Source organism: Triticum aestivum, chromosome 6A (assembly GCF_018294505.1).
Source record: "Triticum aestivum cultivar Chinese Spring chromosome 6A, IWGSC CS RefSeq v2.1, whole genome shotgun sequence".
Classification (NCBI taxonomy): Eukaryota; Viridiplantae; Streptophyta; class Magnoliopsida; order Poales; family Poaceae; genus Triticum; species Triticum aestivum.
The window spans coordinates 70,547,614-70,562,386 of NC_057809.1; positions in this window are offsets into that span (position 1 = coordinate 70,547,614).

Below are 14,773 nucleotides of genomic sequence, written 5' to 3' on the forward strand. Positions count from 1 at the left end.
GAGACTCCGAACTACCTTCGGTACATCAAAACACATAAACTCATAATACCGATCGTCACCGAACGTTAAGCGTGCGGACCCTACGGGTTCGAGAACTATGTAGACATGACCGAGACTCACTTTCGATCAATAACCAATAGCGGAACCTGGATGCTCATATTGCTTCCTACATATTCTACGAAGATCTTTATCGGTCAAACCGCATAACAACATACGTTGTTCCCTTTGTCATCGATATGTTACTTGCTCGAGAATCGATCGTTGGTATCTCAATACCTAGTTCAATCTCGTTACCGGCAAGTCCCTTTACTCGTTCCGTAATGCAACATCCCATAACTAACTCATTAGTCACATTGCTTGCAAGGCTTATAGTGATGTGCATTACCGAGAGGGCCCAGAGATACCTCTCCCATACACGGAGTGACAAATCCTAATCTTGATCTATGCCAACTCAATAAACATCATCAGAGACACCTGTAGAGCATCTTTATAGTCACCCAGTTACATTGTGACGTTTGATAGCACACTAAGTGTTCCTTCAGTATTTGGGAGTTGCATAATCTCATAGTCATAGGAACATGTATAAGTTATGAAGAAAGCAATAGCAACAAACTAAACGATCATCGTGCTAAGCTAACGGATGGGTCAAGTCAATCACATCATTCTCTAATGATGTGATCCCGTTTATCAAATGACAACTCATGTCTATGGCTAGGAAACTTAACCATCTTTGATTAACGAGCTAGTCAAGTAGAGGCATACTAGTGACACTCTGTTTGACTATGTATTCACACATGTACTAAGTTTCCGGTTAATACAATTCTAGCATGAATAATAAACATTTATCATGATATAAGGAAATATAAATAACAACTTTATTATTGCCTCTAGGGCATATTTCCTTCAGTCTCCCACTTGCACTAGAGTCAATAATCTCGATTACAGTGTAATGATTCTAACACCCATGGAGTCTTGGTGCTGATCATGTTTTGCTCGTGAGAGAGGCTTAGTCAATAGGTCTGCAACATTCATATCCGTATGTATCTTGCAAATCTCTATGTCTCCCTCCTTGACTTGGTCACGGATGGAATTGAAGCGTCTCTTGATGTGCTTGGTTCTCTTGTAGAATCTGGATTCTTTTGCCAAGGCAATTGCACCAGTATTGTCACAAAAGATTTTCATTGGACCCGATGCACTAGGTATGACACCTAGATCGGATATGAACTCCTTCATCCAGACCCCTTCATTTGCTGCTTCCGAAGCAGCTATGTACTCTGCATCACATGTAGATCCCGCCACGACGCTCTTCTTGGAACTGCACCAACTGACAGCTCCACCATTCAATAAAAATATGTATCCGGTTTGTGAATTAGAGTCATCCGGATCAGCGTCAAAGCTTGCATCGACATAACCGTTTACGACGAGCTTGTCACCTCCATAAACGAGAAACATATCCTTAGTCCTTTTCAGGTATTTCAGGATGTTCTTGACCGCTGTCCAGTGATCCACTCCTGGATTACTTTGGTACCTCCCTGCTAAACTAATAGCAAGGCACACATCAGGTCTGGTGCTACCTCTTGAGCACTGCGTTGGTTTTCCCTTGAAGAGGAAAGGGTGATGCAGTAAAGTAGCGTAAGTATTTACCTCAGTTTTTGAGAACCAAGGTATCAATCCAGTAGGAGACTACACGCAAGTCGCCTCGTACCTACACAAACAAATAAGAACCTTGCAACCAACGCAATAAAGGGGTTGTTAATCCCTTCACGGCCACTTGTAAAAGTGAGATCTGACAGAGATAATAAATATTTTTGGTATTTTTATGATATATATGGAAAGTAATGATTGCAAAGTAAAAATAGATTGGAAACTTATATGATCAAAAATAGACCCCGGGGCCATAGGTTTCACTAGTGGCTTCTCTCAAGATAGCATACGTATTATGATGGGTGAACAAGTTACTGTCGAGAAATTGATAGAAAAATGCATAATTATGAGAATATCTAGGCATGATCATGTATATAGGCATCACATTCGCGACAAGTAGAGCGAAATGATTCCACATCTACTACTATTACTCCACACATCGATTGCTATCCAGCATGCATCTAGAGTATTAAGTTCATAAGAACAGAGTAACACATTAAACAAGATGACATGATGTAGAGGGATAAACTCAAGCAATATGATATAAACCCCATCTTTTTATCCTCGATGGCAACAATACAATACGTGCCTTGCTGCCCCTGCTGTCACTGGAAAAGGACACCGCAAGATTGAACCCAAAGCTAAGCACTTCTCCCATTGCAAGAAAGATCAATCTAGTAGGCCAAACCAAACTGATAATTCGAAGAGACTTGCAAAGATAATTAAATCATACATATAAGAATTCAAAGAAGAACCAAATATTGTTCATAGATAATCTTGATCATAAACCCACAATTCATCGGATCTCGACAAACACACCGCAAAAAGAGTTACATCGAATAGATCTCCAAGAAGATCGAGGAGAACTTTGTATTGAGATCCAAAGAGAGAGAAGAAGCCATCTAGCTAATAACTATGGACCCGAAGGTCTGAGGTGAACTACTCACATATCATCGGAGAGGCTATGGTGTTGATGTAGAAGCCCTCCATGATTGATTCCCCCTCCGGCGGAGCTCCAGAAAAGGCCCCAAGATGGGATCTCTTGGGTACAGAAGGTTGTGGCGGTGGAAATAGGGTTTCGTGGTGATTCTGGATGTTTTTGGGGTATATGGGTATATATAGGAGGAAGAAGTAGGTTGGTGGAGCTACGAGGGGCCCACGAGGGTGGAGCGCGCGCCCCCTGCCTCGTGGCCGCCTTGTTTGTTTCTTGACGTCCACTCCAAGTCCCCTGGGTCACGTTTGTTCCAAAAATAACTCTCCCGAAGGTTTCATTCCGTTTGGATTCCGTTTGATATTCCTTTTCTGCGAAACACTGAAATAGGCAAAAAACAACAATTTGCACTGGGCCTTGGGTTAGTAGGTTAGTCCCAAAAATAATATAAAAGTGCTTAGTAAAGCCCATTAAACATCCAAAATAGATAATATAATAGCATGGAACAATCAAAAATTATAAATACGTTGGAGACGTATCAAGCATCCCCAAGCTTAATTCCTGCTCGTCCTCGAGTAGGTAAATGATAAAAACAGAATTTTTGATGTGGAATGCTACCTCTTGAGCACTACGTTGGTTTTCCCTTGAAGAGGAAAGGGTGATGCAGCAAAGTAGCGTAAGTATTTCCCTCAATTTTTGAGAACCAAGGTATCAATCCAGTAGGAGACTACACGCAAGTCCCTCGTACCTGCACAAACAAATAAGAACCTCGCAACCAATGCGATAAAGGGGTTGTCAATCCCTTGACGGTCACTTATGAGAGTGAGATCTGATAGAGATAATAAGATAAATATTTTTGGTATTTTTGTTGTATAGATTGGAAAATAAAGATTGCAAAAATAAACAGCGATAGAAATAGCTTGTTGATGGCAGATTAATATAATGGAGAATAGACCCGAGAGCCATAGGTTTCACTAGTGGCTTCTCTCAAGATAGCATAAGTATTACGACGGGTGAACGAATTACTGTCGAGCAATTGATAGAAAAGTGCATAATTATGAGAATATCTAGGCATGATCATGTATATAGGCATCACGTCCGCGACAAGTAGACCGAAATGATTCCACATCTACTACTATTACTCCACAAATCGACCGCTATCCAGCATGCATCTAGAGTATTAAGTTCATAAGAACAGAGTAACGGATTAGGCAAGATGACATGATGTAGAGGGATAAACTCAAGCAATATGATATAAACCCCATCTTTTTATCCTCGATGGCAACAATACAATACGTGCCTTGCTGCCCCTGCTGTCACTGGGAAAGGACACCGCAAGATTGAACCCAAAGCTAAGCACTTCTCCCATTGCAAGAAAGATCAATCTAGTAGGCCAAACCAAACTGATAATTCGAAGAGACTTGCAAAGATAACCAATCATACATAAAAGATTTCAGAGAAGAATCAAATATTGTTCATAGATAAACTTGATCATAAACCCATGATACGTCTCCAACGTATCTACTTTTCCAAACACTTTTGCCCTTGTTTTGGACTCTAACTTGTATGATTTGAATGGAACTAACCCGGACTGACGCTGTTTTCAGCAGAATTGCCATGATGTTGTTTTATGTGTAGAAAACAAGAGTTCTCGGAATGACCTGAAACTCCATGGAATATCTTACAATAAATAATAAAAAATCCTCGCGAAAGATGAAGACCAGGGGGCCCACACCCTTCTCACGAGGGTGGGGGCGCGCCCCCTAGGGCGTGCCCCCTACCTCGTGGGCCCCCTGGAAGCCCCCAGACTCCAACTCCAACTCTATATAACTGCTTTCGGGGAGAAAAAAATAGGAGAGAAGAAATCATTGCGTTTTACGATACGGAGCCGCCGCCAAGCCCTAAAACCTCTCGGGAGGGCTGATCCGGAGTTCGTTCGGGGCTCCGGAGAGGGGGATTCGTCGCCGTCGTCATCATCAACCATCCTCCATCACCAATTTCATGATGCTCACCGCCGTGCGTGAGTAATTCCATCGTAGGCTTGCTGGACGGTGATGGGTTGGATGAGATTCACCATGTAATCGAGTTAGTTTTGTTAGGGTTTGATCCCTAGTATCCACTATGTTCTGAGATTGATGTTGCTATGACTTTGCTATGCTTAATGCTTGTCACTAGGGCCCGAGTGCCATGATTTCAGATCTGAACCTATTAGGTTTTCATCAATATATGAGAGTTCTAGATCCTATCTTGCAAGTCTATAGTCACCTATTATGTGTTATGATCCGTTAACCCCGTAGTGACAATAATCGGGATACTTACCGGTGATGACCGTAGTTTGAGGAGTTCATGTATTCACTATGTGCTAATGCTTTGTTCCGATTCTCTATTAAAAGGAGGCATTAATATCCCTTAGTTTCCATTAGGACCCCGCTACCACGGGAGGGTAGGACAAAAGATGTCATGCAAGTTCTTTTCCATAAGCACGTATGACTATATTCGGAATACATGCCTACATTACATTGACGAATTGGAGCTAGTTCTATGTCACCCTATGTTATGACTATTACATGATGAACCGCATCCGGCATAATTATCCATCATTGATCCAATGCCTACGAGCTTTCCATATACTGGTTTACGCGTATTTACTTTCCCATTGCTATTGTTACAATCACTACAAAATACCAAAAACATTACTTTGCGTTCATTACTCTTTTGTTACCGTTACCATCACTATCATATTACTTTGCTACTAAACACTTGGCTGCAGATACTAAGTTTCCAGGTGTGGTTGAATTGACAACTCAGCTGCTAATACTTGAGAATATTATTTGGCTCCCCTTGCGTCGAATCAATAAATTTGGGTTGAATACTCTACCCTCGAAAGCTGTTGCGATCCCCTATACTTATGGGTTATCAAGACTAATTTCTGGCACCGTTGCCGGGGAGCATAGCTCTATTCTTTGAGTCACTTGGGATTTATATCTGCTGGACACTATGAAGAACTTGAGAGATCCAGAAACCAAGATCTATCCCTCAACTACGAGGGGAGGTAAGGAACTGCCATCTAGCTCTGCACTTGATTCACCTTCTGTTATGAATAAGCTTGCGACACCTACACCCGCTTCTGCTATTCGTTCTGATATGTCGCATGTTATTGATGATGCTACTTCTGCTATGCATGATACTTATGATGAAACTACCTCTATGCCTGATACTACTATGCCACTTAGTGATTTTCTCGAGGAACGACTTGCTAGGGCTAGAGAGATTGAAAATATTGAATCTGATTATGAAGATGAAATTGATGATGAAGAATCACTTGTTGTTCCTGAGGGTTATTTATTTGATCAAGATGCTTCTTTAGCTATTTTGGCCTACAAAGATAGATATGAACTCAAAAGGTTATTAGCTAAATGGAATAAGCAATCTCCAAATGCTAGGATGAGACCTGACCCTGCTTTTGCTACTTCACCTATATGTGTTGCTGATAAGGATTATGAATTCTCTGTTGATCTTGATATAATTACTTTGGTTGAATCTGATCCTTTTCATGGTTATGAATCTGAAACTGTTGTAGCACATCTTACTAAATTAAATGATATAGCCACCCTGTTCACTAATGATGAGAGATCTCACTACTTTTATATCCTTAAAATATTTCCGTTCTCATTAAAGGGTGATGCTAAGATATGGTTTAATTCTCTTGATCCTGGTTGTGTGCGTAGTCCCCAGGATATGATTTACTACTTCTCTGCTAAATATTTCCCTGCGCATAAGAAACAAGCTGCTTTAAAGGAAATATACAACTTTGTGCAAATTAAAGAAGAGAGTCTCCCACAAGCTTGGGGGAGGCTTCTCAAGTTACTTAATGCTTTTCCTGATCATCCTCTTAAGAAAAATGAAATACTTGATATCTTTTATAATAGACTAACCGATGCTTCCAGAGATTACCGGATAGTTGTGCTGGTTCTCTTTTCAGGGAAAGAACACCGGATGAAGCTGAAATCTTATTGAATAATATGTTGACAAATGAAAATATTGGGCACCGCTTGAGCCAGCTCCTGCTCCAATTAATGATCCTATTCCTAAACCCACTCCAAAGAAGAGAGGTGTTCTATTTCTCAGTCCTGAAGATATGCAAGAGGCAAAGAAATCTATGAAAGAAAAAGGTATTAAAGCTAAAGATGTTAAGAATTTACCTCCTATTGAAGAAATACATGGTCTTAATTTACCGCCTGATGAAGAAATATATGATCTTAATCCTTTATTTATTGAAGAACCTCCAGACCTCGATAACCCGACACAGGTAGTAAAGGTAAATTCTCTATAGATATGATAAAGCTAAAATTCCTCCTACTAAAATTGCTAGTCAATGCTTGGATGAGTTTGATAATTTTATGTTTAAGCAAGAAGACTTCAATGGTTATTTTGGTAGACAATTAAAACAAGATGCTGATATGATTAAATACTTAGGTGATTATATGGCTAATATCAGAGGTGAACTTAAACTTGTTAGCAAACATGCTTCTGTGGTTACCACTCAAGTAGAACAAGTACTTAAAGCTCAAAAAGAATTGCTCAATGAGATGAATAGTAAGAAAAATGATTATGCTGTTAAAGTGGCTACTAGAACTGGTAGAATGACTCAGGAACCTTTGTATCCTGAAGGCCACCCTAAGAGAATTGAGAAAGATTCTCAGAGAAATAAAATTGATGCACCTAGTTCTTCTAAAAAGAAGAAAAAGAAAAATTATAGAACTGTGCAAACTTCTAGTGAACCTATTGCTGAACCACCTGATAATCCAAATGATATCTCAATGTCTGATGCTGAAACACAATCTGGTAATGAACATGAACCTAATGAAAATGTTAATGATGATCACTACAAAAAAAGACACATCCGTGACATTTTGGGCCGAACGAATTTTTTTTCTGTCATACATATGACACTTCTATGACGATAATTGTGACAAAACCCGGTATCATCATAGATGTGGTGGGCTCCTACTTCTATGACAAAAATTCATGACAGAAAATGGGCTTTTCGTCCTGGGTGGGCCGGAGACGCAGCTACATGACATTCTTTGGGCCGTCCATGACGGAAAAAACCGTGGTAGAAGCGAGGGCGAGGAAAATTTCGGGGAGTTCCCGGTTACAGTGGGAGGTCGGGGGCCGAGCGATGCGCGTTTCTCTCGTACACGTACGCGCGTGTGTGCGAGGCGTTGGCTCTAACTGAACCCGAGTGAGGCGTTGGGCTCTAACTAAACCCGAGCGATTGCACTTCAGGCTATGCGTTACTGAACCCGAGCGATCGATCGATGGCTGTTAACTGAACCCGATCGAGCGATTCCTTCGCTACTACTGCTAACTGAAGCCGGTCGATGCTGCCTCTTGATGAACAGTGAGCGTTACGGGGGGGGGGGGGTTGGATGAACAGTTTCCGATGGGGGTGGATGAACAGGACCCCGTGGTGTTGCCTCTGGATGAACAGGACCCCGATCGATTGAGCCGGTTGGGGCTGGATGAACAGGACCCCGTGGAGGGCTGGATGAACAGGACCACCCCGTGGAGGGTTGGATGAACAGTAGATGGTGGAGGGCAGGATGAACAGTAGCCCATGGAGGGGTGGTTGAACAGGAGCCCGTGGAGAGGGTGGTTGAATAGTAGTAGGTGGAGTAGCGCGCGGTGGAGGCTGGATGAACAGGAGCCCGTGGATGAACAGTCGCAGGTGGAGGCTGGAGGAGGTCGACGGTGGATGAACAGTAGCTCGTGGAGGCTGGAGGGGGTCGACGGTGGAGATGAACAGTATCCCGTGGAGTCCCGTTTTGCGGTACGCCACACCCCTCCCAATGAATAGGACCCCCGTTTCGACCGTAGTGCTCCAACACAAGTCCGTTTCGTCCGTTTTGCGGTACGCCACACCCCTCCCGATCAACAGGACCCCCATTTTGACCGTAGGAGGTCCGTTTCCTCCATTTTGCGGTACGCCAGACCCCTCCCGATCAACAGGACCCCGTTCCGAACGTAGGAGGTCTATTTCCTCCGTTGTGTGGTACGCCAGGCCTCGTTTCCATCACCTGTTCCGTCCAAGCCCTCCCAATGAACACGACCACGCATTCCGTTTCGACCCAGCCGGTTGGCTCCCATGCGTTCCGTTGCCTCCCCATGAACACGATGCATTCCGTTGCCTCCCCATGAACACGACGATGATGATGTGTCTCCGTTCCGACACAGCAATGTACACGAGCCCTGGCCGTACGTATGCGCGAGTAGGCATTCGAGACCCCGCCCGTATGTACACACACGTGGCCGTATTTTCTTTCTTGCACCCTGGCCGCTGTACGTGCGTGTACATGCTACGTGCGCACCTCTACTACGACACGTGCGCGCCTCTACATTGACCAGTATGTACGTACACGTTTGCGACCAGAATGACAACGCTACGTACGCTTCGACCAGGTGGGTCCCGACTGTCAGGCACTTCCTTACCTGTGAAGATGTAGCTGGTGGGTCCCAGCAGTCAGGGGGCGAATCGTTTTTTTGCCCGGACGCACTTCCTTGCGTGCGAAGATGTAGCTTGTGGGTCCCAGCAGTCAGGGGGAAATGTTTTTTTGCGAAATACAGTGGCCCGTCCGGTGGGTCCCAGCTGTCAGGTGGAGGAATCATTATTTTCTGCGTAATAAGGAGGCACTTCCTTGCTGCGGCCGTGGACCCAGCTGTCAGCCTCTCCACATACAGTCCACGTCCGATGGAAGTCATTCCTTGACCACGTGGACCACGCCGCGCCGAGAGCACCAGGGCGGTGGACAACGGCGATGCCTAGGAAGGGGACGACACAGAGGCAGGGAATACTTGATAGTTGTTTCCCACGCGGAGGGGAGTACGACTGTACGAGGGTTTACTGGTTCGTTTGCCATCTCCGGAGAATAACAGCAGGTGTGGGTGAGTAGAGGGATGGCTAGGCCAGCGATGGGAGTACGGTCGGGCGGTGAGGCCTGCGCGGCAGCACAGCCGGCCGCAAGGAGGAGGGAGCAGGCAGTCCCGCCGGCGCTTGTTTGAGCGGCTGGAGCAGGAAGAGCAGAGATTGAAGAAGCACGACGGCCGTTGGATGGACATCCAATAGTCAGTGCTTGTGCGTCAACCTTTTTTTAGGAAAGCCTCAAATCTGTGGAAAACAGCATACAGCCCATCTGCCATTATTTCTAATAATTTACAGCTCACTTGCTAATTCTTAAAGTTTTTTTGGAGCCCATATTCTTTTTTTAGCATTACAGCCCATATTGTGGCAACGGTTAAAAAATTATACGAAATTTTGCATATTTCGGTGCGGTCCGAACTGTTTTTAGTCCTGAAATTTCGACTCACATTCAAACTGATTTAAAAAATATATGTATATCTATATAAAATCCAACAAATTCTCCACGCATAAAAATTAATGTAATTTAAAATCTTGAAATGAAAAAAAAATTGAAACTAATTGTCGGTTTGATGTGTTTTAAAAATGTACAGCCCATTTCTCATTACTGACGGGTCATTTTCTCGGCCATCCGAATGAAATCTCTCCTCGTCTTGAAAGATTTGTAGCCCAACAGGCCTGACAAAGCGACTTACTTGGCAAATCACAAAAAAAACTGTGCTGTGGCCGTGGACCCAGCTGTCAGCCTCTCCACGTACAGTACTTTTCTGATGGAAGTCGTTCCTTGACCACGTTGACCACGCCGCATGGAGAGCACCACGGCGATGGACGACGGCGAGGCCTAGGAAGGGGACGATGCGACAGTGGAAGCCCGCGTGGAGAGGACTATGAGGGTTCACTGGTTTGGCTGCGGTGTGAGGCTGCCGTTGCTGCAGGGCCTGGCTAGCGGTGGGAATAGTAGGGGGCGGTGAGGCCTCTGCGGCAGCATAGCCGACCACGGGAGGTAGGAGCATGCGGCACGACCGGCGCTGCTTTGGGCGGGTGGAGCAAGAAGACCAGAGGTTGAAGAAGCACTACGGCCGTTGGATGGACATCGTACGGTCACTGGAGCTAGAATCGTTCATATTGACTATGTTGACAAAGCCCTTCATCCCCGTCAACTTAGTAGGCCCACAAGTCAGCCTCCCAGCAAGGTGGGTCCCAGCAAGGAGGCACTTCCGGTGGGTCTGAGCTAACAGCGGGGGGGGGGGGGGGACATTTTTTTTGCGAAATACGGTGACCCGTCCGGTGGGTCCCAGCAGTCAGGGGGAAATGATTTTTTTCGCAAAATACTGGTGGCCCGTCCGGTGGGTCCCTACTGTCGGGTGGAGGAATCATTATTTTCCGCGTAATAAGGAGGCACTTCCTTGCTGCAGCCGTGGACCCAGCTGTCAGCCTCTCCACGTACAGTCCATGTCCGATGGAAGACGTTCCTTCCACGTTGACCACGCCGCGTCGAGAGCACCAGGGCGGTGGACGACGGTGAGGCCTAGAAAGGGGATGACGCGGAGCCGGTGAAGACGCGGTAGTGGATGCCCACGCGGAGAGGAGTATGAGGGTTCACTCGTTCAGCTGCGGTCTGAGGCTGCCATCGCCGCAGGGCCTGGCCAACGGTGGGAATAGTAGGGGGCGGTGAGGCCTCCAGGTCAGCACAGCCGACCACGGGAGGCAGGAGCAGGCGGCACGACCGGTGCTGCTTTGGGCGGCTGGAGCAAGAAGACCAGAGGTTGAAGAAGCACTACGGCCGTTGGATGGCCATCCTACAGTCACTTCAGCTAGAATAATTTATATTGACTAAGTTGACAAAGCCCTTGGTACGTCAACTTAGTAGGCCCACAGGTCAGCTTCCGGAACAGTGCGCCCCAGATGTCAGGGGGAGGAATCATTTTTGGGCGGGTGAAGCTAGAATATCCGAGATTGAAGAAGAAGCACGACATCCGTTGGATGGACATCCAACGGCCACTGCTGCTAGAACCGTGTGTTGACTATAAGTTGACAAAGCCTTGCATACACGTCAACTCTGTTTTTTAGGGGACGCGTCAACTTAGTAAGGCCAGAAGTGTGTGGCAGAGAACTTATAGCCCATTTGAGATTTGTAAGAATGTGTAGCCCATTTTTGAATTCTAATGAAATTTACTACAACCCATTTACAGTTTGTTAAAAGTACATCCCATTTCAACCAACCGTTCAAAACAGAATTCAATAAAATTTCCCACATTTTGATGGGATCTGAAATATTTTTATCCTGAAATTTCTAGTCAGATTAAATACAATTTCAATATAAATTTATATTACGTAAAAATCCAACGAAACATTGCACTCGCAACAATTAATAAAATTAAAATTTTCAATATCCCAAAATAATATTTTATAAAGTAATCACGTGTTTGGTGCATTTTTTTATAGTTACTGCCCAGTTTTTATAATTACATCCCATTTATTATTTCTTAAAGCCCATTTTCTTGTTAAGCCTAATGCATCCCTCCTAGGAAAGTTTTTCAGCCCAGCGGGGCGGAGAATAACAACTTGACCTTGCCTAGGTATTCCTAAAAAAAGTATAGCTGGGATAGCCATTTTGTCGGTGGGAGCGACACCTATGGGATCACAAGAATCCCTACTACGGTTGCGGGGCGCGGGGTCGTGAGAAGAGCGGATCAAACAGATAGCACACGGTTCGTTTATCCAGGTTCGGGCCGCGAGGATGCGTAAAACCCTACTCCTGCTTTGGTGGATTGTATATCTGTGTTCTTGAGCAAGCTATGGGGCGTGAGGTGCTCCAAAAAGCCGAATCCTCCTCCTGGTCGCCTCGGGCCTCCTTTTATAGGAAAGGGGCTGCCACAGTGGCACACAGGAGGTGGAAAGGGTACAGTGATGTGAGGTTATCCCTTGCATTACATGACAAGGCGCATTTAATGCGTCTTGCCCAGGTGTCCTTGCTTTATCGGGGACGGGGGAGAGCCCTGTCTCATCCGTCGCCGCTCCCTCTCGTGTCGACACGCGCCCTGGCCAGCGGCGCCCGCGGTGCCATGTAGGCAGGCAGGCAGCTGAGGTGGCGCAGTGGTGGGTCTCCATGAAGATCCGCATGCCGCCACGCAGGTGCCTGCCCAGCCGATTGGGTCGGCAGCTGCATGCGAACGGTGGTGGAGGTTTAACTGGCGTGGGCCTAATGGTGGCCCTACGGGTGTTCTTGGTAAGGGCCTTGCCGGGGCCCCGACAAGGGTCTTGCCGTGGCACCTGCTGTCATCCCCGGCAAGGCTCTTGCCAGGGGCCTTGTGGTCCTCCTTGGCTGGGATCCCGCCAAGGATCATCATCTTCTAAAGGGTGTATCTGATCTTGAATTCCTTCACAAAGATCTGCATGCCACCACGGGGACGTCTCCCGAATCCTTGCCCCATGGGGGCAGTGGACTCAAGGGTGACTCACTCTGTAGGTGTGGGGCGAGCTGCCACGGCAAGGGTCTTGCTGGGTTTGCTAAAACCGCCTTCCGGTAAGGATCTTGCCGGGGGGGGTCCGCTTCGTCCCCTTTGCTCTTTGTGGTCTTGGTCTTGGTGTCGTTCTGCTTCTCCTGAGCTTCGGCCTTACCTTGGCTCACCTCCCTTGCCTTGCTCAGTGTGGTGGTGCCCGTGGCTCAGATTGCCCGTGCACAATTATAGGGGTACAAAAAGTGTACCCCTCTTTTTGTACACCGACAGGAGCCCCCGGGCCTGGGCCACACGTAAGCGCAATCGCGTCGTTGGGCTAGGCCCAAAAATGGTGCGCGGGCAGGCGGGGTGGTTTTTACCGCGGTAAGTCTCTTCGCGCGCTTTCCCATGCTTCCCACGCGTGGCGCGGCATGGGGAGGCGTGTGTAATGTGGGCGGCATGCGTGGGGCTGAGCTCTGCATGCATGCATCACGTCGTAGTAAAGGGGACGGTTCGCGCCTTCCCCATAAACAGAGGGAGGCGTGGAGGTGCGGCCCATTTACTGAACGGGGCCGAGGCGTGGTCTTCAAGGCGTCCACTCCCCATGATCACGGGGTGGGAAGAGGTCGCCTCACCCGTTTCCTCGGTCCTGCACGCCTGCCACGTGGCTCTCATGCGCTTGGGGTGGCGAACGGTGGAGGCGGGAAACTGGGCCGCCGCGGGCTGGGGCGGCGGGTCGGTCCCAGTTCCCTGCGCCTTCCACGTCTTGATTGGCTGAGCGGGGCGGCCGAGCCCCCACCCCGTTCCTTTATAAAGAGCGGGAGGGGGGGATGGCGTCCCGCATTCCTTCATCTCCTCCTTCTTTCAGCTTCTACTCCCCCTTCCATCCGCCATGGAGAGAGGGAATCCTGGTCCTTCAACGGTGGCGGCGAGGGTCGCCGCTCGACAACACGTCCCTCCTTCTCCCGCACCCGCGGTGGCAGAGCCAGCCGCGAGGGGAAGGGGGAGGGGGCGAGGCCGTGGGCGAGGCCGAGGCGCTCGGGGAAGAGTAGGACAGGGCGGCGCGCCGGCCTCGCCTCCGCCAGCAGTTCCTCCCCCCATGGAGGGCCACGTTGGGGATGACCCTTGAGAATTCTTCGTCAGGCTGCGCCGGCCGCCTCGCCGTCGCCTTCGTCTCCCGACTCCATTCGCGCGGGAGATGGAGCTGGATCCGCCGGAGGCGTTGTGGCTGCACATGAGGGGCTGTGGGATCAGCGGCACGCGGGTTCGCGTCGACTTCCCAGCCCCTCACGTGATGTATCTTCGTCGAGGATGGAAGACGTTCGCTCATATCCACCGCTTGACGGAGGGACTCACTCTCCATTTCAAGCTGATGGAGGGTGGCCTTCTCTCCGTCAAGGTCTTCGGGTGCTTTGGGACCCGTGCAAGGTTCTGCATGGAGAGCTCTTCTGATAGCGAAGACTCCTCCTCGGGCAAGAGTGACGAGGAGGACAGCAGCAGCGACGACGAGGGTAGTAGGCGGCAGGATGACGGGTCCGACTAGGTGTCGGGCACCGCTCCATGCGGCACAAGCGACCCCATCATCCGTGTCGCCGGCTCCCTGAACTTCTCGGGGTCGTCTCCTTGGGCGGCTGGCGTTGGGAGGCTGTGGAAGAGGAAGAGGGCGGGCGGCAAGGCCGTCAAATTGGAGTACGCGGGCACCGACGCCTTCGACGCGTGCTGACGTCCTGCCGCCTCGTCTTCAAGCTCTGCTTCCGGCGCTGCCATCACCATCCAGCCCCCGGACGGCCACCGAGATGTTCTCTTGGTGTCTTCTGCCACCCTTAGCTCGCCTAGGCG